This window comes from Dermacentor variabilis, unplaced genomic scaffold, assembly GCF_050947875.1.
Source record: "Dermacentor variabilis isolate Ectoservices unplaced genomic scaffold, ASM5094787v1 scaffold_12, whole genome shotgun sequence".
NCBI classification, from domain to species: domain Eukaryota; kingdom Metazoa; phylum Arthropoda; class Arachnida; order Ixodida; family Ixodidae; genus Dermacentor; species Dermacentor variabilis.
This window is the reverse complement of record NW_027460280.1, coordinates 27,642,119-27,666,297: the sequence shown is the minus strand read 5'-3', so window position 1 is coordinate 27,666,297 and position 24,179 is coordinate 27,642,119. Positions and strand designations below refer to the sequence as shown.

Sequence of the window (24,179 nt, the reverse complement as noted above, 5' to 3'; positions counted from 1 at the left end):
TCGCGTTGCAGACCCTACAAGCCCCAGGCTTGTATTGCACAGTGTTTCGACCCACAAGGCAGTGCCAGTGACCACAACTCTGTTCCTCATTATCAAACAACAAATGACGATAAAATACCCGCATATACACAGTCGCCTCGTAGGTATCTCAAAAACCCGCTAATAGAATAGCGCGACAACTAAGATGGTGCAAGACAGTAGGTGTTACGGACGCCGGCAAAATGCATCGAGGGTAGCGAAATTACGCGCTTACAGCAAAGGTACCCACCATTGCCACTAAATTTCAACTCGTATATATCCCTGCGGCAACGTGAGCCATTTTTCTTCAACGCACGAAAATACTGCGATCGCCGTGTAGTTTTAACCTTATCTACATTACATTTGCACACGCGTACACGAAACTGAAAGAACAAAAACACTAAAAAAAGGAATGCGCACGTTATACTGAATCTGAAAAAGAAAAATCGAGGCAAACAAAAACGCGTCCAATAGTGTATAAGCAAAATCACGCAGAAACTCCTCTGGGGGTCACCTAAGTATGCGTCAGCATTGCGCCACTTGCTCGTCGCCACGCAGCCCGGTGTCATTATCAGTGTTGTGAAACTTTATCCGACCAGTAAAAACGACAGCGCTGCGGCGACACGAACTGGTGCGGACGGCGCCGCAAGGAGCATTGATGACGCAAGCAAAGTACTGCAGGTGGCGGCGCCAGGTGCGCTGATGACGTTCCGACCATTATAAGCCGTTATCGGTCTTGAGCGCCTTATCCATCTGCGTCGAACCATGACCAAACGTACTCACTCGGCAGGCGGCACCACCGCGTGGACCGTGCTTTGAAAGCGATCTGCGATACCGACAAGGAGTGCCGACTGCAGATAGCTTCGCGCGCTCAGCGCTTACTTAGCGTTGAAGAGACACGCGGGCCCGTATCTTGAAAGCGATCTGTGGAAGTGGCCGAGTGCCACATGTGCTGATGGCTCCGTGAGTGCTGTGTTTTCGCCGCTTCGTTAGCGTGGAAGCGAGAGGCAGCACGAAGGTGAATTCGCTCGCTGCTGCGGGCGCTACGTTGAGAGCGGTCGTCTTACGGGAAGGACGGACGGCTTTCTCGTTGGGTGAGGATACAGAAAAAGGAGCGGGCTCGCCGATTGGCCGAAAATGGCGTCACCTGAGCGGGCTCGCCGATTGGCCGAACGTGACGTGACGTGGAGACACCGAAGGGCTTAAAAGCCAGAGCCCGGGAGCAGCAAGAGAGCATTCCTGGAGCATTGCTTCATTGATCTCTGATAACCTTTCTTGGACCAGGCATGTCGACTATGTTTCAGCAAACGCTCTCCGAAAGCTTTTTTTCTTACGACGCTCGCTTAAGCTAGCAACCCCTGGTACACGCCTCCTTGCCTACAACACTATTATTAGACCAATCTTAGAATATGCAGTAATTATCTGGGACCCTTTTACAAAGGTAAACATAAATAAACTTGAAAGAATCCAAAAGAAAGCAGTAAGATTTATATATAACACTTACGGCGAGCATCAGTCAGTGACCTCCTCAAAAAAAAAAGCGGTTACCCTCTATTCCTAACAGAAATCGCATATGTCGCTTAAAGTTTTTCTATCAATTAATTAATAATAATCTCAAAGTTGACACCTCCAATATCCTTACCTATTCCTCGGGGTACCAAACTAGAAGTCGCCATTCTCTTTCTATAACACCATTAAATCCGCGAGTTAATTGTTTTAAATATTCCTTTTTTCCAAGGACCATCACTGATTGGAATAACCTCACGAATGATGTCAGACAGACATCATTACATTCATTTCAAGAGCATTTGAATTGATTGTTGTTAATTGACCTTGTCGCTGTAGTCTCTTGTTGAATTTCTATGTGCAATTTTGTTTTCTTTGTGTCTGTAATTCTGTATCTTAACACAATGTTTCCCACCTGCTATGATCTTGTGTACAAGATCGCAGTATTCATAAATAAAAAAAAATAAAGATCTCTTTCGAGCTTCTTGCCACGGGCCGCAGCGTCCGAGTTGCTGCCGGCCCGTAATGATTCCATGACTGTTAATTTCTTGGTCGTCTCATTGTAAATAATGTAAATAAACCTCCAGTTTTCATCCCAAAGTCCTCCTCAACTCTTACAACACGTAATGCACGTAAAAGCACGGAATCCTTTCACGTCATGTGTTTCACAAATGTTTCCTATGTTATTATTTAAACGGAATGAAATTTGTTTTCCCAACACAGACGTTCCTTCTGTATAACTGAAAATCGAATCTATGTCCGTTCCGCGACGGCATGCGTGGAATATCAGCGAATAATCATCATCATCGACCTTTTTTTTTTATGTCCACTGCAGAACGAAGGCCTCTTCCAGCGATCTCCAATTAGCCCCGTCTCGCGCTAGCCGATTCCAAGTTGCGCCTACGAATTTGCCAATTTCATCCTCCCGCCTATTGCTCTGCCGTCTTCGACTGCGCTTCCCTTCACTTGGCACCCATTCTGAAACACTAATAGACCACCGGTTATCGGCCCTACGCGGCCTGCCCAGCTCCATCTGTTCCCTCTTAATGTCGACTACGATATCGGCTGTCCCCGTTAGCTCTCTGATTTAGCGTTGCGCGTAACATTTCTTTTTTCATCGCTCGTAGCGCGGTACTCAACTATTTCTCAAGCTTTTTTTGTCAATCTCGCAAGTTTCTACCCCTACGTTAGTAGCGGTAGGTTGCAATTATACAGTTCTTTCAATGATAGCGGTAAGCTGCGAATATTACGAGCGAAATTATTTTCGTTTATTCCTTTAATATCCTCAATTAATAGTTACGTGCAGCGTCATCAAGAAGTAAGTGTATGCAGAAATATGCGCAAGCCAATTAGTCTTAATTTATGAAGAAAAAAAGAAGTGCACCTGCCCAATGGGCCAGTCAATACTACTCGGACCCATATATATATATATATATATATATATATATATATATATATATATATATATATATATATATATATATATATATATATATATATATATGATTTGTTCTTGGCGTGGGTCCTGCAGTGTTCGGTGTTTTCGTTTCTCGTGTGTTTTATGTAGCCTGGTTATCTGTACCTGCACGATCTGTTACAACCGCATTTGTCGTGCTCATGAACTCTCGAAGCAGTGCAATGATTTCTTCCCATATCTATTGGTCTGTTTTGTAAACTTAGACATAAGTCAGTACTGCTCAGTACGGATGTTATGTGATATATAAGACTGCGTATTACGGATCGCTCATTTTTCCCAGCTTTTCCGCTTTCTAATAACGGAAATAAGGATCTTTTCCTGCAGATACCACTATGATTCAGGGCAATCGTTTTTGCAACGTGTGTGAAAGCGTGCGGTTCACAATTAACTTTGCCGTGCACCATGTGTAACAATAGAGGTATGCCATTGTATAGCGCATCGCCTAATTGAACACGTATATAATAGCAGTCAGAACTAAACTTCCCGCTGAATCTCAACAAAGGCTTTGGCGAGGTCAACCTGAAGAGGAACTACTTGACCCATACTACCATCTATGCACTCTTAGGCATGATCATCATGATCTCTAACTGACAGATCAATGCCATCTGCAAACTATTTGTAAGTAGCTTCGCAAACGTTTTATAATCGACGTTACATGACAATATCGCCCTATATATGTGTTCACCTATTTATTTAGTACTTCCTTATCGTGCCACGTTCCAGCTTAGTAATCACAGCATGGTATCGGGCGCTACAGACTCAGACTGGTGGTGTGTTTGCATGTGTCTCGGAGGCCACCACATGCAATACTGCAGCGATCGAGCGCGATATTGCATGCATCGCAAAAAAAGAAGTTGGTCTGGAGAATGGTGCGTGCATTCGTTCCAAGCGCGCATGCATGCACTGCGAACTCCACCGGCTATAATTAGTTAGTTGCAATATGTACTCTAAATTAATTTGCTACAATGTAGCAACTTTTTTTCTTCATTAATAATTTACACATTTCGATTTGTGAAAGCAATGTAATAAGGAAACCCAGTTTCCCATCAAGGCAAATTATAATAGAAACGAAATAAAAAGCTCGCGTTGAATTGTACCTCTGTGCGTAGATTTCCGTTATATGTGTATCTTGCTCATCTGCTCACTCGCGCATCTCAGCCTACACCGGGGCCTCGTGTATGTGTTCGGAACTCTGCATATGCGTATACACAAGGACTCAAGTGTGGTGCCAACTTGTCCTCGCCTTTTAACTCTATATATGTGCATGTAATAGGACTGTATGCTCTAGATTTTTCGACACCGTGACGTTCTTTCTTCTTGTCTTACTATATTTTATTATTATTATAGTCACTATTTTGCGAAAAGGAATAGCCACCACCATTCTATGCTGACTACATCTTTATTTTTTCATACAAATTATAACAAATATAGTTCGTGTTTATTTATGGCCATAAATAAACGCGAATAATTTGTTCTAATTTTGTACGTTTGTACAAAAACACCGAAATTTTCTTTCAGTGAAAACTTCACTAGCATAGTGATTAATTAGCAACTGGTTCGCTAAGCTATCCACAAATGAAAACTCGCTATAGCGTATCAGAAACGACACCAGAGGCTATGCGTGAAGTCTGCCACGCTTGAGTCGCAATTTTGAGGTATCAAACTCAGCGTAGCGAAAAATGATACGTTCGCCGTCACGAGGTTACGTTAGCTACACAGTGTGGGGCAAAATAATTCCTACGCTGCGCAAAACGCGTGCTGCCAGGGGGAGCTCTTCGCAGTCAACGAAACGCGAGCGCCGACAGCGGAGAAAGCTCCCGGGCATTCCGCCTCGACGAACGCAAACAAAGCGTTTCCCTCGCCGCGCGTTGACTCGGAAGCACCGCCGACCGGTGGCCGCGATCAGGGCCGAGTGAAAGGCCCGCGAGAGCCGGCGTCGCTTCTCGAGAAAAGCGTGACTCGCAGGCAGCAGCTGCGACGACGGCTCACGGGGTGCGTGCAGGTGCGTGCGTGCCGTCCACCCCCGTCGCGGCCATTGATTGCGACGTCCCGGGATAGTAGTGGCGCGCGTAGTCGCTCCCTCTCTCTTCCGGCCACACGGCGCTTGCCGCGGCGTGCCCAGCGATGCCGCCAAGGCCACGGGTTCGATCACCGCTCGGTGGGCACGGCCTCAACGGCATCTGGCCGCAGGCGCCCTCGTAAGTATACCAAAAAAGGGTCAGTCGCACTTGTGCACGGGGGAGAGAGGAGCGTAATCGAGTTGAAATTGCTTCTCCGGAACGGGCGTCAACGGCACCGGATAGGCCCGCTTTCTGCTGGGAACGCCACGGGATACATTCGTGCACGGCCAGGTTAGCGCTCCTCGGAAGCCGCCGTCGCACCTACCGTGGCGTGGCCCTGACGTCATGTCCCTGACCTTTCGATGTGCAGAATGTGAAAACGCACTCTTTCCACGCGGATATATACACCGTGGATATATATATATATATATATATATATATATATATATATATATATATATATATATATATATATATATATATATATATATATTATTGAAGCTTACCGGGTACTTCTTGTACAATCATTTCTTTTGAAGATCCACGAGTATTCCAAGTATTCATTGTTACCTCAAGACACTGTTCGAAAAAAAAGAAAGCATTATGTTCAGAATTTCGTCGTTGTGAATATCATTTCCTGTAGTGCGGAGACCCTTTCTCTTCTTAATAATCGTATAGCTTATTAACTGTGCTGTATCTACCTGGCATCACAGTCGCGTGCTTCTCCCTTCTAATATCGACTAGCGAAAGAACACTTCGGCGCGCTGAGCCATGTACACGGCTGGAACAGTATTTGGCCGCTCTTCTGCCGGGTCGACTCATGTCCAAGTACACGTAGGCTGTCGGTCCGCGGCGGTCTCCCCATAGTTTTCGAGGCTCGGTCCCAGATGGGGAGACAATCCATACGTACACGATAGTCGCCATATTTGCGGTGTCCCGAGACGGTTCTACACAGTATTCGGCACGCTGGGGCACTCGAATTTACGGTTCGACTGGCATGGATGCGAGGCCCGCTGAAGGAGCGTCAGACACCCAAAGTAGCGCTCAATGGAATATAATCTTATTTGTGTTCTATTCATGGTGTGGCTGGAATACCTCCTTCATCTTAACATAAACAACATAAGAGGCAGACAAGTACTGCGGCCCTAGTGGGGGAAACAAGAACCGTCGAAAACGCACAGCTCAGGAGGCTTGCGTAGGCGTGCGCGGCGGAATTCGGTACGCGTGCCGAAAGCGGCCACGGTCTCCCGAAATAGAGAGCGGAGCCTTCGATCCGGATGAATGGGGGACCGCAGGCAGCACGCGACGCGAATTACGGCAGCCATCATCATCATCCCTCACGCGCGCGCCCCGTTTCCTGTGGCGTTCGATTGGCCAGCCGCGAAAGTGACCTTCACTCGCCAAATGTGTCACGCGACGGGAAGCCACGCGGCCACCAGATTATTCCGTCCATATTATCGACGTCGCGACATGCAAGTCTTTCTCGCAGTTTCCGGGGTGAAATGTGCACGGCAACGAATGGCGCTGCAGAACAGTCAAATCACGCACTGCATAAAAAACGGTTCGTTCAAGGCTGCAGAAACTTTCAAGCAGAAGAAGTAAGACCGACTGAACTACTCAAGTTGGAGCCGTACTCCACAGTATTTTGCACCAATACACGCCCAAGACTCGAGTGCCATTGTTCGGGCTGCGGCCGCTGCTTCGGTTCCACTGCGCACCATGGTCATCAACTCGTGGGGTTCAACTTACAGAAAATTCGGTTCGGTCGCTGGTCACGTGCTTGAAGACACTTCGTGCATTTCCAGCGAATAAAGGGAAAGAAGGAAAACCGAGAGATGACAACAGGACGTGGGGGACGGTGGTCTACAACTGATTTTACTGACCGAAAGATGCACTCACAGGTCACGCGGCAACAGACGGCAGAACTTGAATCGTGGCGCATGCGTGAATCCACTCGTCACGGATGTGTTGCAGACAGGTTTTGACACATAACGCTGCATGAACGGCAGATTAAAAAATTCACCGCCAATTACGATACTCCCTGATGCAAAATTTGAGCCCAGCGCTATACGCGTTTTCATTTGTCGATATAGTGAGACAGAGAATTTGAGAGAGACATGTAGCAGAGTCGGCAATCGACGAAAATCTTATATGCGGGTCAAGCGCGTCGGCTTTTATACATGACTCGCCGAACTTTCCATGTGTAACCGTTGGTGCCGCTTGGCTTCCATAAAGTACTACACGATTCGCGTTGCGCAGACAGTCAGATTAGAAAACAATCCCAAACCATCACAACCGAAACAAACGCGAAGGAGACCAAACCAAGCAAACCAAACAAGCCCGAGCGAGAGCTGACGCGAGCAGACGATAGTACTAAACGAGCGGTGCGGCTGAGACCAGTTATGAGTACGCATCGAGCGGTCGGGCGGGTCCACACCACACTATAAGTCGGATACAACTTTAGAAAAAAGGGGAGGCCCCAGCCAGATGCCCGAAGCGCGACATCCGATTGCCTCCGCGACTAAAATAGTCCCGCTCGAGAAATCGTGCTCCTGAAACGCGTAATTCTCGGCATTAATAAAGACTTGTATTTTGATGACTGGTTTAGTAGAGCTCTCATGTGCTACAGCCCATGCCGGATCGCGACAGAAAAATAACCCCGTGCCTTCCACAACGCTGCCCGTCGTCTGCTCTTTAGCTTCACTGCAAGTGGCAAAAGTAGAAAGAGAACCTCTGCATGGCTTTTGCGCTTGTTCACATGTACACGGCGTATCTACGACTCGTTTTCCAAGCTTAAAATGAATCAGTTGCTATTGAAAGAGTGCTTATATAAAACAATGCATTTATCGCAACCATTACAAACCTAGGCCGAGAATACGGTCGAGGCTGGAAGGTATAATAATAATAATAATAATAATAATAATGCCTTTATTTTCCATCCCAAGGATGAGGGAGGGGGAGAGAAAAAGCTAGATATCCAGCTTGACGGGCTCTCGCCTCCCCGATGCTTCATTAGGCAAAGCATTATAAAAATGCTTCATTCATCGTTTTAAATAAATACTCTTGGTATTAAATAGCATAAAATTTATATTTTTTGGTTTGTGTTTTCACAATTTCACAGCACGTATTCTACAGCTTGCGCGTGCAGTGAGCACTGGTGGACAGCAATCAATCGACGGTGCTACACAACGCTCGAACACCGTCGCTAGACGCTCGGCTATCTCACTGCTAACAATGATCGTTCACGCTAAGTCGACGGCGACAAATTTCTGCGTTGAAGGCTTCTTCTGCAAATATTTTCTGTTGAGACACTCGTAGGTTTGTTTCATGCGCGCACGCGTTTCTGATTTCTCCTGAGAATGGTTTTGCTCCATCACTTCACCCCGTCCGACGAAAAACGCAGCGACACAGTACACGAACACACCCGCCGCTAACAGTAGGCACCAGTCTTTGGAAAACTTTTCTCGTCGTAACTTTACTCGGAAGCGAAATAAAACAACATGGAACAAACACGCAGGATGTGTGTTCGTAGCGGTCGCCGCGGGATCCTGTTTTCAGGCAAAGCGTAGCGCAGTGCCAGCGATGCTCGCTGCAATGTTCCTTCGCCGGATCCAACACTGGCCGGATCACGGCTCAGTATAAGCGCACGCGGCACAAATGCCGCATCGTAAGCTCGTAGTAATATTTCCGGCATGATAGACCATCACAAACAGTTCTGGAATTCACTCTGACGAGGGGCTGAAGCACACAGCTGGCGCGACCTCGCCCAGTTCGAAGCGCGGGCGGCCATCTTAATTCCCTGTCGGCGGGCTCACCGGCCGTCCGGCTGATGACGTTAGTCCAGAGTGCGCGCCCATTGGTGGGTGCTCGTGCGGCTACGCCTCGGAGGAGTAAACGCGCCCTTGTTTGTATTCTGCGCGTGCGTCACTGAAGTGGCCACTCTCATAAGTCTCCGCCGTTCGCGGCTCGCGTCTTTCATCTCGCGCTCCGCGTACGCTCATTCATCTTTTGCTTTGCTCGTTCACTCGGTTACGCCGGCGCTCGCCGCAACAACGGACGCCTAAGAGCTGAGCTCTAAAATTATTGGGTCTTACGTGCCACGATATGATCATGGGGCACAACATAGTGGGGGACTCCGGAGTAATGTGTACCACCAGGGGTTCTTTGATGGGCGCCTAAATCTAAGTGCCCCACGGGTGTTTTTGCATTTCGCCACCGTAGAAATGCGGCCGCCAGGCCCGGGATTCGATCCCGCGAGCTCGTGCGTATAGCAGCAGAACACCGCAGCCACTAAACGACCACGGCGGGTCCAAAAACGACAGATTGAGGGAGCGTCGTGCGCAGGTACGGCATTAGCAAGATCCGGCCACCTATAGCAGACCGCAGTAGGCGATGCTAGTGCACAACTTCACTTAGAAGCACACGTACTCTGGGGAAGTACAAATGTGGAAAATGCAGATTGATTCTCGAAGCCTATAGCATAAAGAAAGGGTCTGATAAATGTGTTAGCACTGCGTCTATCATATTGTCAACGAATGAGTGCGATTATCTGGATCGGCTTGACTTTTGGATTGCACCGGCTTAGCGGCCACACCAGGCACGTACCCAGGATATTTTTCGGAGGGGGGGGGGCAACCCAAGGTAACATTTCTATGCAAATAAGGGGATGTTACCTTTACTAGTACAAATATGAGTAAAGCCCACCATTCACCATAAAGACGCCTAAACCCGCAAAAGAGAAATGAAATAAGATCTATTTCACAGGTAGGCCTGTGAGATACAACTTTCCTTTACTTGTCAAACAAGGAACCACACCAAATGGGCTCGCGCAGGAAAGAAGTGAGGGAAAAACACCGCTGAAAACAAGTAAACAAGCAAAAGGGTAAAATAAAGATTTCTATAGCAGAATACAACTTAAAAAAAAGCAGTTAGCAACCAAGGCACACGGACCGCGCGGGGTTGTGCTACTCCGCCAGCCAATCACACAAGCAAACAAAATCATCATCATGCAGCCTCTTCAAAATGGCGTCGTGCTTGATAACGCGAGCGTCCGCTGTTCTTGAAGAGTCTTTTCATCGGAGAAAACCATAAGATGTGCAACAGACATGAACAATGTGTATGGAGTTTGAGCATTTCACTCTTCAAAAGTCTGCGGTACAGTTGATTTCACTGCTGAGCCCGTTTTACTCATAAAACTTCATGGCAACTGAAGTGAAACTTGACAATAAATGGCGAAGCAAGCATTTCATTTCAATTCAATAAATAATTAGGTTTACGCCATTCTACTATAATAGGCGAGGGAAAACGTATAAAATTACGCGCTAATAATTTTATTTTTGTGGTTACCGTCTTATTTGGGTAACAGTAAATGTTTGAAGTACGAATTATTTGCAGCCTCGCGTAAGAACAGTGGCTGGCGGTTATGAAGGCGTGAGCGGGACTTCACTAAAGATTTAGGTTGTATCCGACTATAGTAGCGTTTCTTGAATTAGCTCTGGAAGAACTATAGAGAAATACATATTTGGGAAACGATCACAGTTTCTTTTGTATCCCTCGTTTGGTGTACCTACCAAGTGCCAAAACCGACTCGTGCTGTTATTTGGGAAGTTGTGCGACGACGCGTGGCCGCCAGTCCCGTACAGCCGCGTGGAGCGCAGGACGCTCGCGTGAGCTCCTGAACAGCACCTTGCGATAATGTAGTGAGCGCACATAAAAGCCACGTTGCGAATACAAGCAATGTGCCTCGAGTGGTCAGTCGCGAGCAAATGTTGCTTGTATTCGCGGGCTTCTCTGATGCTTGGAAGAATGCTTTTACGGAGCACATATTGAGCAACAGATATCTTTATCGGGAGTTTTTCATGTTGTTCTACAATTTTATCATTCCCGCTTTCCATCTAATGAAAATATCTGAGAAGATGAATAATTAAGACTAATTATGTAATTAGGCGCAATGCAAGAAATAATCTGAGTATCTCCAAGCGACGGCAAAAAGCATTACTTCGGTTCTGTCGAGCTACGTGGCATTTGCATATCCTTTAAAAGTTTAGCTCAAGTTACGTGAAACACCCGGTATATATCCTCTACCACGTGACCGGTTTCCCACACTTCAAACACTTTTTTCCACTTTGGCACTCCTGACACTAACGCATTAAAACGACCGCGCACCACACTCTGATCCCAGGTGGTCAAAATTAATCCAGAGCTCACTTATTCGGCGTCCCTCGTTGCTTAGAGACATCAAACCGCATCCATCAGTCGGTCAGACTACAAACGTTGGGCCCAATTGTGCACGTCGCGTCTAACGATTTCACTGCATGCGCCGTGAGCCAAACGATCCGCGACAGGTATAATGAGCGAGCCGTGAAATGGACGAGATCGAAGAAAGCCCGAGAATAGAAAACGAGACTGGTTGGCACAGCTGCGCCGGTTACGCAAGGACACTTTCCGCGTGGGAAAAACAAAAGGCAATATCGCTAAGAAAATAAATAAAACGAGAGCGAGGCACGCTATAACAAATCATCAGAAACGAAACTGGACAGTCAGAGAGCAACTGAGACATTCGCGTCGATTTCATCCGTGGCATGAAACTGCAGCTCTTCTGTTATCGCTAACCTTCCGGTCGAAGCCGCAATGTAGACGGCAACGTATAGATGCAGGCTGCAGAAGCTTCAGAGCCGCAACTTCGAAGTTTGCTCGCAAATGTCTGCTGCTGGCCATCCTACCAAACTATTATAAGGCGCAAAGACCTTTCTTCGACATGCGATTTTCAAGCCTGCACAAGCGGCTTTAGCACCGACAAGCCTGAACTGTCATGTGCTGTGATCGTGCGAAAATGCCCTATTTCTCTCCATCTCTCTCTCTTTCTTTTGATCTACACCCTCCCGTGTAGGGTAGGAAACCGTATTTTGAGAGTGCAGCTCTTACGCGCCCGTTCCTGCGTTGAGCGTCGGCGTGCCTCGGCGTTGTACCGAGGCACGCCGAGCACAGCGAAATTTGAAAGAAAACGCGGAGCGCGGCGGGAGATGACAGAAAAGAGCGCGAGAAGGAAAGTGGAGGAGGAGGCTAAAGTGAAAGCATGAGGCGGAAAACGGAGGAGGAGCGGAGGGTATACGGCCTGCATATGCGTTGAGTTGCCGGCGGCCACGGCTTCCGCAGCCGCATGCATGGGCGGTCTCATCTGCGCCTACGGAAGGGGGGGGGGTATATATCCGGGGAGCGTATTTAGAATTGCTCGTAGATACAGCGGGGCGTGCCACTTTTGACGGAGCTCGACGTTTCTGCGCAGGCGCGAGTAAGAGCGGGCGCGAGAGAGAAAATCTGGGGGCTTTTGCTCCTTGAATATATGACTCAGCCTAGGCACTACGGAGGAGGTTTCTTAGAGCGCGTTGTATTCGTTGTTCCCCTAGACATGCCGGCATTGCGAAGTTCGGTCGAGTTGGTTTATACGCATCACCGCTGGCTGCCCGCGCGGTGAGGCAGTGGGCGCGGACGCCTCTTGCCGATCGCTGTGTCTGAAGGGACAATGTTCTGACTGGTGTTTTATAAGTCGCGGGTCGCTTTTTTCGTCGCGACGATAGATCGGATTTTTTACGAGCACTGCTCCAGGCGGGCACATGTAACCGGCAAACGGAGGCCTCAGGAGAGCACCTGAGGTTATATTAAAGCAGGCGGCTCAGGATCTCCGGGGCACCCAAGCGGTAGCGGGGGGATCAAAGCTGGAAGCCGGGCGGCCCGTGGGTTGGGGCCGCAGAGGCCGAAGCGTGCATGGGAGTGTTCGCATAAAACATTGGCTGTCCGCGATAGCGGACAGCCGATCTTATACTCCCCTGGCACGCGCAGGCCTCTGCGAGCTTCAACCCACGGACCAGTCCGGCTTCTAGCTTTGATATCCCCGTTGCCGCTTTGGTGTCCTGGAGGCGCCGCCAATAATGCGAAATAACGACACGTTGTTTTCATTAGTAAAAACATGACCGATCAAATATGATTGCGTCGAGCCGCCAACTTGCGATGCTAAGTTCAGCACAACCGCGCCTCGCGACTTCTGCCGGCACGCCTAGGGACAAGCGCATACACCGCGCGCCAAGAAACTCCTCCGTAGTACCTAGGCAGAGTCATGTTTTCAAAGAGCAAAACTCCCCACATTTCCTCTCTCGCACCCGCTCTCACTCGCGCATGCGCGCAAACGCCCGTCGTCTCCGCAAGTTCCACGCCCCGCTGTACCTACGAGCAGTTGGAAATACGCAGCCGGGGAGTGATTCGACCATTATGGATTCCTGATGTTAATGATACGCGAAGTCGAGGGTGCGAAGCCTCGGCGCGGAGGATGCATTCCGAAGCAGGTGGGATGCAAGGACGGTCGCGTAGTGAGGTTTCTGAAATTGAAAGCTACGAGCTCTGGCTCGGTGTGGCATTTACAAAGGCTTACTTATTGCGCATTGGAATGTAGAACACGCTGACGCGTGACTCTTGCAAAATCAAAGAATCTATTCATTACTTTTTGCGCCTTTGTCTGCACTGCGACGTCGAGCGTGAACTTCTTTGGACGCATTAAACAGGTTGTACTCGCGGCCATTTTCGGAAACGAAGAACCTCGGAGCATGGCTGTGTGCTTCGCTGGCGCAGAAAGCGGCGAGCGAATTGAATACTTGAAGTTGACAAGTATCTGCGACAGTTTGTAGACTTGCTGCGCATCTTCAGTGTGCGCTCAACTGTTGCCCTTTCTCTCTTCCCTTTTTTTATCTCTTGTTGTCCCTATATTCCCTCTTCCATAGTGCAGGGTAGCAAATCGGGCATGCATCTAGTTAGCCTCCCTGCCTTTCCCTTCTATCGCACTCTGAAAACGGCGGGTGTCCCAGATATCCCAAAGTGCGGACGTGACAAATTCATAAACTAATCAACCCTGTTAGTACATTGCACTATAATGCGGTGTGTGGTTCCAGTATTCTGTTAGCGAAAGTACGTCAAAAATATTTTAATTAGCTGCAGTGCTCACCACCAGCACTAATAGTGTGCAAACTGTAATAACACTAATAATAGTGTCATTACACTTTCTCGCGAACGAGGACCACGAGTCAAGGAGTGCACCAACACGGCGAGATGCGCCACGGTACACATCGTTAAACGTGAAACCAATGCCCTCAAACGGTGGGCAAGACGTTCTGTTCTGCTTATTAATTTTCTGCTTTTAATTTTCATGAGCAAACTGGTCGCGCTACCGCGGTTAACCTTAGGTCCCTCATCGCCCTCGTTTCGCAAATCAGACGTCTTGCAATAACGGAAGCCGTCGCTCAAATGCTAAAAGAAACATCTACATCTTCAAATACAATAGCCCAAGCCAAGCTCGAGCAGCGTCAATCACTATGCGGCATCTTTCATAGGCCGCGAGTCGCTTTAAAAGTGACAGGTGCAATTAACCTTATACAGTTCATACGCATGAAACGCAGCTACATCCGTATAAGATCCACGATACGTGCTGCAGCCGTCCGTCCGTTATTAAACGGCCGCCCGATGTCGATCAAACGTAGATCTTTTTGAAAAATGCAACTGTCCCGTTGTGCATGTATATTGCAGCTATAACTCCAGCAGCGCTTTTCCACGACACGCAATTTACCTGGAACAGCTTTGTGTCACGCCAACGAGGTGGCAGATCATCCAGTTGGGGACGCTATGCAAGAACGCACTTGTGCATGCCGAGCTTTCGGTGTACGCTCGAGAATCCCAGGTGGTCAGAGTTAATGCGGAGCCCTTTACTTCAGCGTCTTGCATAGCAGCTGTTTGGCTCTTCGGACGTACAAACAAACCAAATCAAATCAATCAAATGCCGAAAGGGTTTCAGCGTGGCATTGAGTAGGAAGCATCAGCACAGACGTTCCTTAGCGCATCACCTCGGAGTACAGAGAACTTCAGAAGGCCCGGAATCGTATATGTGACACACAAAGTGAAAACCAGGTAAGAATTCCTTTTGCAAATGATATGCATAAGCAGAGAGAGGGCCAGAGGCTGCATAAGTGTGCGAAATAGATGGCAGCGGAAGGAGCTCCTCAATCGGCTTGATAGGCAGCTGTCTGTTCTGCATGGCCCAGGTGCCACCACCAATGTATACACGGTGGCCTAGGGAATTAAGGAGCGTGCTGCCAATGCTGCGTGCACTATACACACGCACTCGGGGCACTGGCCCGAGTGCCCGTCCGCACCGGCTCCGGACGAACGGGTCGTCCTGCATATGGGGATCCCATTGCGCTCCGCCGCAGTGCAAGTGTCCGATTCCCCTGAATGTTCTGCGAAGACGTTGTAATCGCACGTGACGCCGACGGCGTTTTCTCAAGGCCTCTTGGTGTCAGGCTGCAGCAGCAAAATCCGCTCTCGCATCGAACCTTGCGTTCGATGGCGGATGCCGTAACGATCGCTGTTGCGCAAGGTTCTTCGATCACGAGAGCAATGCACCAAATAGTTGTATCCAAGCTGTGAAGGCGCTGTCAAGGCTTTGCTGGAGCGCTACCTCATTTCGCTGAAAACTGCGATGTCACGGGTCCGTTTCCGGATTAATGGGCGCAGTTTCGTTAGCGGGGCGCGTTATTTAACACCTATCGGTGCAGTGCGGCTACTCGAACGACTGCTGGGAGCAAGCTGCAACAATGTTTCTAAATGGCAATGTTCTTCCATCTGGCGATTAAAATACTTCATGGCTGTACATTCAGCTTCGCATATAGTTCTAAGATGTCGCTCTTCGCCTTTCATTTAATTATGCTCACTTTCAATCGGCAAGGCCAGAACTGTATCACGAACGCCGAACAACCCACAGTTGTAAGTAAAATAAGTATGAATAAAGCGCCTCCACAGGTTCCCCTGCAAGTGAGCCGCGGCTCCTGCCCTTATACTCAAGATACACGTCAGGAACGGCTGGCCGGCATCTAGCTATTCAAGATCGATCCTTGTATGCGGTGTAACTGGTCATCGCACTTAGGTGGCGCGGCATCCTTTGCTTGCTCCTTGCTAATTAGACGAGGTATGAACTGGCAAAGCATAAAAGAGGCATGTAAGGAGCATTTACGGATTAGCGGCACATGGGAAGGCAAAAAGACGTGGCTTGGAGTAGCTCACCTATGGGCAGGAAGAGATAGCAGAGGTAAAAAAAAAAAGGTCTCTAATCCACGCTGCGAAGGTGGTTGGACAGCGAAGCTGTAAACGACAACTAGAACAAGTACCCATTGCGACGTAGGTTGAAATTGTTTACGTGGCGACAGTCACATGTACTTTACCTAACATGGCTTAGTTGAATCTGCTTCCCATTTTGGTGATTATAAGTGAGATACATGGCGAAAATGTCAACGGAGGTGCAAGCCTTGTCTGGTCTGGTCATTAGTTCTCGACTAAAGCTGTCAATACCATATATTTTTATATGGTTATAATAGAAATTTGGCTATGCAGTCGTTCATCCACAGGAGGATAGGTAGCACGAAGTTTTCTTGGTTTGGCACTTGATTCATTGAGAAAGTAGGCTTAAATGCAAATTCCAGAATTCTCGCAGTGGTATAGTTAATTTTCGTGCTGGCCTCAAAATATTTCTTTAAGACAATTAACCTTTTAACACCTTCAAACTTTCTTCATTTTATTGCAGATTTTTAGCGCAGATATGAATAGACACGTTCTAGTACGTATGACGCTAAATCTTGATGATGTTTAAGTAACACTCGATATGCGCAATTATTTTTTATAGCCTGAACAGTTCATTCTGATTTTAATGTCCTTAAGCCAGAGAACGGCAGCAATTAGAAGATAAATAAAGCTATTTCTATCTATACAACAAATATTCAGTGAGAAATGTCCTTAAGAAAGGTGGCATCAGAATCGACACGGTCGTTCGAAGTCATAAGGACGAAGTTTAGACAAATCCATGCATTGTCATCTTCGCATCCTGCATTAACAGCCGCTGTGGTGGCGCCATGCGGACACTAGAACTAGATTTCCTCCTAGTATTCTTAGTATAAAGCTTTGTGGTTATGACCAAATTTATTACCACTGGCCGGTTAATCAAGAAACAAAAGCACGATCGAAGATGCCCACGTGTCCATTGTTTATGTTAGACTTAACGATCAGCAACTCCTTCTTAAGAATACAGGTGAGTCTGTGGTGTCCGAACAGTGTCACCACTACTCAGATCCCCTGCGAGTACCACGTGCTATGTCCATCATTTCAGGACGGGTGACCTTCACGGGAAAGACAAAAAGACTGCTTGGCTAACAACCTCATGCACAGATGTGCCAACACCAACTTCCAGAACGCGTTTTACTTTCTCTTAAGCACAGAAGCCAGCTGGCTCTAACGCAGACCAAGAAAGGGAACGTCTGGAGTATGAATAAAATAAATTTATAAAAAAAGAGGGGGCGGAGTTGATGTAGAGCGAGAAATTGTTTCTTCGTCTTTTTTCTTTAATTTTTTCCCCCACGTCCTCACTTTCTCTTTATCAGTATGACGTACTACCAGATCAATCAACGCCGACCGCAGACACTGCCAATCCAAACAGCTGCCGCCGACCAAAGCGGAGAGGTTGTCCAGAGTGCATCCCACAGAATTTGCACGCGGGAGAGCGAGGTTTGTTTAAAGCATCCTCTTGAAAGCGAGGCTCCAGTCAACCACAAAGCTCGGCGTGGGCTTCCTTCGACGCGTCCAGACTTGAATAACGTTGAGATGCATGCAAGGCCGACGCTTTCGCAGTCCCGCCGCTCTCCTGTAAATGCAGTCACCGCGGTTCATTCGAACAAGAGCGTGTCGCGCGATCGTCCCAGCGCTTCTCGCACCGATTGTCTTCGTGGGATTTCCACACGCGTGTCGCGAACTCCACCGATCGTGCACCGAAGAGCGGAGTGGAACTTTGGATCAAGCGCTATGATTGGGCCGGCTAGTCGGTTTCACTGCTTGGACCGTACGACCTTTTCAAAGCGAAGCTTCCTTTGAACCTCTCGTACTTTGCCGACAGCGGCTGGTGCTGCTGTCTTGTCGAATAGTTGACACAGAGGACAGCACTTATATCATGAACCGACACAGCCCCATCTGTACTGCTACTGCAGGTGTGCCGGCGACCGGCTCTGTTCTCTACGACATCACGCAGTGAAAAAAAAAAAAAAACCATTGTGCATAAATATACTCTCTTGAACAAATATACGCCTTTAAAGCTCATAATTCCTTGTTTTCTTAAAAGCAAGGCATCTTACGCCTTGAACTGATCAACAAAGCGAAAATAAGTGATATTAGAAATCATAACGTGAAAAAGACTGAAGAAGCCGTTCAAAATGGACGCAGCCTGAAATCAGTCACAAGGAAACTTGGCATAGAACAAACCAGGATGTATGCACTGTAAGATAAGCAGGGTAACATAATCAGCAATCTCGAAGGGATAATAAAAGCAGTAGAAGAATTCTATACTGACCTTTACATTTACAGTACCCAGAGGACTCAGGAGCACTCTATTCGAAACAATAATGAACAGTATACAGAAACTCCTCCTATAACTAGATGAGGTCAGAAAGGCCTTGCAAGGCGTGAAACGGGAAAAAGCGGCAGGAGAGGATGAAATAACAGTCAATTTAATCAAAGATGGAGGAGACATAATGCTAGGAAAACTGGCGGCTCTCTATACGAAGTGTCTATCGACTGCAACAGTCCCAGAAAACTGGAAGAATGCAAACATTATACTAATCCACAAAAAGGGAAACGTTAAAGAGTTGAAAAAATTATAGGCCCATTAGCTTACTCCCAGTATTATATAAAATATTTACCAAAATAATCTCCAATAGAATAAGGGCAACACCGGACTTTGGTCAACCAAGGGAACAGGCGGGCTTCAGGAAAGGTTACTCTACAATGGATCACATCCATGTCATTAACCAGGTTATCGAGAAATCCGTAGAGTACAATAAGCCTCTCTATATGGCTTTCATAGATTACGAAAAAGCATTTGATTCAGTAGAGATACCAGCAGTCATAGAGGCATAGCGTAATCAAGGAGTACAGACCGCTTACGTAAGTACCGTGGAAAATATCTACAGAGATTCCACAGCCACCTTAATTCTATACAAGAAAAGTGGGAAGATACCTGTAAAGAAAGGGGTCAGACAAGGAGACACAATCTCTTCAATGCTATTCACTGCGCGCTTAGAAGAAGTATTCAAGCTATTAAACTGGGAAGGCTCAGGAGTAAAGATCGACGGCGAATACCTCAACAACCTTCGGTTTGCCGATGACATTGTTCTATTCAGCAACAATGCAGACGAGTTGCATCAAATGATTGAGGACCTTAACAGGGAGAGTGTAAGAGTAGGGCTGAAGATTAATATGGAGAAGACAAAGATAATGATAAATAATCGGGCAAGGGAACAAGAGTTCAAGATAGCAAGTCAGCCTCTATAGAGTCTGTGGAGGAGTACGTTTACCTAGGTGAACTAATCAAATGGGAACCCTGACCATGAGAAGGAAATTCAAAGAATAAAATTGGGTTGGATCGCATACGGCAGACATCATGAGCTCCTGACTGGGAGCTTACCGTTATCATTGAAAAGTATACAATCAGTGCATTTTGCCGGTGCTGACATACGGCGCAGAGACTTAGAGGCTGACAAAGAAACTTGAGAACAAGTTAAGGACCGTGCAAAGAGCGATGGAACGAAGAATGCTAGGCATCAATTTAAGAGACAGAAAGCGAGCGGTTTGGATCAGAGAGCAAACGGGTATAGAAGATAGTGTAATTGACATTAAGAGAAAAAAATAGCGCTGGGCAGGTCATGTAATGCGCAGACTAGATAACCGTTGGACCATTATGGTGACAGAATGGGTACCAAGAGAAGGGAAGCGCAGTAGAGGGCGGCAGAAGACTAGGTGGTGCGACGAAATTAGGAAATTTGCGGGTGCTAGTTGGAATTGGTTGGCGCAGGACAAGGATAATTGGAGATCGCAGGGAGAGTACCGTAAGTACGCTGCACTAATGCCTTTGTCCTGCAGTGAACATGAATAGGCTGCTGGTGCTGATGATGATCTTACGCCTTCTTTCCCGGGGTTCGACGCGTCTGCTCTATCGTCTTCATGCGGAATAAGGTAGGCCGGCCATGGAGAGGGTGAAATATTAAACTGCACTGATCCCGGAGATGGCGAGGAGAAATGTGGCCAGACCAAGAGAATGTAGTTCGCTGTGGCGTGGACCACGCCATGGGCGTTTCCGCGTCTTGCGGTCTTGCCGGACATGGACTGTATGTGCTAAAAAAAAAAAAAAACGCGTTGCAATTGACGAACAGTTTTATAGAGCTCAATTAGCTGCTTCACGAAAGCTTCGCTTCACATAGATTGCAAAGTGTGCGTCGGAACTGCATATATATGTTTGTTCTAGTTACATACGGTCCATTCTATCTTAGCTCTTAAGCACGAACTGGGCTGCGTCAAGTCGTGTGCAGTCAATATTTCGGAGAGGCCCGTCGTTCTCCTTGATTTCGCAAACCTGGTTAACCTTTCCTTTCATTTTTATATCTCTGCGAATGATATTAGTCACGACGCGCTATTGCTGCCACAACGGCATTGAACGAGCCAGGGGGCAGCAGCTACACGAGAGATGGACTCCTCACAGGCCGAGTGCTTCGCGAGGAGCTGTCATCGCGTACGGCTTGCCCCGCTGCAGGCAATGCGACAACGGTCGTCAGCAGCTCTTTCCGCACCGTTGACCAGCGCGCAGCCGCCGGGAGCCACATGTGCGATGACCTCCCACCGGCAGCACTTGTGGTTGCCGCATTGATTGGGCCGAGCAACACCGCTCGTGTACGTGCGCGACAGAGTGTGGGGCAGAATTCGGAATGCGCCAAGCGTGCGACCCGAGGGGTTGGAGCCCACGTTGCGGCGGAAACGCATGGATCGCCGCAGTGGGTGCGTAGCCGTGCACTCGCTAGACTATCCGTAATTATTTCGATCCCTTCGCAGCTGGAATGATGGCTGCAGCAACTGCATGCAAGGGATAAAATGAATAATCCCACCACACAGTAGCGCCGAAAGTATGACTCCACTTTAGTTGGTACAGACGCTCACGCGACAACTTTCCTATCGCGCGTATTACGCGTGCTGAGCTGGTGACGGAGTGGTGCACATCCGAAATCGCTCTGTTCCCTCCTGGAGCAGTGCTGGGCGTGATACTCGAAAGTGTTCTCTTCGTAATTTTGTAATTATATATCCGTATACGCTGCCCGATATTTGCATCGGATACATACTACATACCCCTAAATCCCCCATCAATATTTCACTGACCAGCATAAGTTACTGCTGCAATTGACTTGGAGGTGTGCCGATTGTCGGCTATTGCAAGGGCTTTTCTTTTTTTCTTTTTTTTTAATATGATCATAGGCACCCGTAATAGACGACGCCTGCAGCGTCGTCTGGGCTCACCAACTAGTCTAACAAGAAGCAGGGTATATGTTGGTCAGTGGTAAATTTTATAAAGCATAGCATCTTCACAAACGATGTTGAAAGACTGATAGAATACTACAGCTTCGTACGTCCGTGGTCTGGATTTCTCCACAAGATTCGCATCAACAGACTTTTATTATCACAGCTATCGTGCCCGGTGTTGGTACAAAGTGTGTAAAATATAATACAAGAACAACAGTATCTTCAACTTAGATATTCCTATACACCCTGCGGGCGCATTTTGATGAGAACAAAAAAAACACCGACTGAGCAATTCTTAAAATACCCGTACACGCAGTGCATCGGAACGGAACGAAAACAAAAACGAAAAAAAACCCCGATATTTTGACCAGAACGAAAACGTCATCCAAACGTTATTTATTTCTTTGTTTCGCAGTGAAACCAATTTTTTTTATCGGTTTTCGGTTCCAGGGGAAATTCGGCCATCCGAAACAACCGACGTCAGGCAACGTCAGCATTAGTGTGTATCTCAGGCAGGGATAGTGCGAGAGGTAGCTGGTCGAGCGCTCCACTGATCTAAGCCTATAGCAGCTCGCTGCACAAGCACAAGCAGAAAAACCCAGGGCTTGCGCGCTGAAGAGCTTATCGTTTCATTTTCTAAGGGTACAACGCTTTGTTACCGAAGTTGAACCATTCGTTTATGTTCGTTTTATCGGAACAGCGGTCTCGCATTTCGGCGAGTACACTCGACGACGTGCTGCCTCTGAGATCACGCTCAGTGCCTGAGCATGATCAGGAGCATGATCTAAGAATTCATATTTCACTTATCGAGAAAAATAAATGCTATGTTCTTATCGTTGCTTTGCTTTGAAAATTTTTGCATGCGAACCAAAACCGTTATGAACCGTTACGGATCATTTTTTTTTTTCGTCCCGGAGTAGAAGCGAAATGGAACTTGTCTCTGTGGAACGAAACTGAAACCAGAACGAAAAAAATTTCGTTCCGCCACCCTCCGTACACGTGCATCTTTGACGCTCTGGAGCCTTTTCTTTGATCGGCAGTCATTGTGCAACAATGCTGTTTAACAACAACAATAATAATAATACAATTAAATTTAGGGTCAAATTCAGCGAAACTCTGCATCGTGTAAAATGCATTTGCAGTGGTCATGCAACTACAACGAAGCCTCAACGCAAAATTTTTGGGTGCGTAGCGCAAACATGTTCACCGGAAACAATCTACAAAAATCCATGTCTTCCATACCGAAACCGGAAATAGCACCGACATTACAGCTCACTAAAATACAGACCACCAGAGAGTTTTATATTAGTATAACTAGAGGGAAATCTGACGCTGCGATCGTTCAACCATCATGGGCCTTCCTCCATGATCATGGGAATGATGGCAAGTACAGGCTACGGATTGGCATTCTGTTGACTGGCAAACTAGTCTACAAGTATTTTTTGGCAGTTTTGATTTCGCTCCAAGCGCAATTGCTATAACCTGCAGTGGGACAGTGCAGCACAAAGCTCTCTGCCTTTGTTCTGCTGCTCGAAGTGGCGATAGTGCGCTGGGCCAGTGGCTGGGACGATGTTTGTGTCGCGCTGTGGTGTCGAAACCCTGACGAGAAAGCGACGGCATTGCAAACGCTGAAAGAACATGTTTTGACTGTTTGGACCTTGGTTTGTTAAGTGTGTTAGGTTGGCGCTGTAGCGTTACGTGCTTTACGAAGCTTCAGAATAGGAAAAAGAAGGCACTACTGATACAATATATACAGTTGTACTTCTAGTGGCTTGACAATCAAATTTTATTGAGGGCTTCATTATGCATTGCGATATCGTTTATGTGCTCATTGAAATGCGCGTTTTAGGACTTTTAGAACACAAACTTACGTGTGGTAGGAAAGGTTGCTGCTTCCTGGCTGTAGTCTAGTGTCGCAAAATGGGTAAGTGCAAAGCCATGCCGTAACGCTTCAGAAGCGGTACGTCAACACAAAATAAAATGAAGCATAGTCGTAGGAGGCCTCAAGCATCCCTGCTAGCAGTGCAGCAGATGAGCTTAGAAGTACTTGAAGACGTTCAGCAATCGTGAAAGCCGACGCAGTCTTTCGAAAGAGAGAGAGAGTTCGCAAGTGCCTGTCGTCTGCGAGAAAAGTCTCGCGTTCGCAGCGAGCAGGCGTCGTAGCAGACGACACTTGTAGCATTCCTCTCAAGGGCGCAACACTTTTTCACAATACAACATTTTATTTACATAAATACTTCATGAGTACTTTTATATAAGTACATGCACGGTTCTTATTGCTGTTTTAAAAATAAATAATTATTCTCTGGCATTAAATCGGGAACATAATTGCACAAGAATGCCTACCCTGGTGTGTCCTGGTGTAAACCATAGTAAACCGTGCTTCAATCTCAAAGTCATATAAAGTTTATGTAATGTGTTGTGCATTATATAAGACACTTCAGAAATAAGATTAGATGTTACGCGATAATATTTGAGTATATATAACTTCGTTTACTGCGCCGCAAGCAAACGCCGCTAGTCTAAAGATTGAAGTCAATCCGAAGCCTGTACTTCCCATCATTCCCATGTAGGTTGAGGGAACGCTCAGGAGAACCCCCGTAGACACTAGCGCCACATTTCCCTCTAGGGTATTTATTCAGAAACTCTATGCAGACCAACAAATACAGACCCTGCGTAACCCGAATGGATACTCCTGC

The 24,179-nt window shown here is 47.2% G+C and overlaps 1 protein-coding gene across 4 annotated transcripts in view; it reads right to left on the bottom strand.

Moving 5' to 3' along the window:
* RhoBTB (Rho-related BTB domain containing) overlaps positions 1-24,179 on the bottom strand; it is a 291,089-nt gene that overhangs the window by 144,293 nt on the left and 122,617 nt on the right. The window lies entirely within an intron of this gene.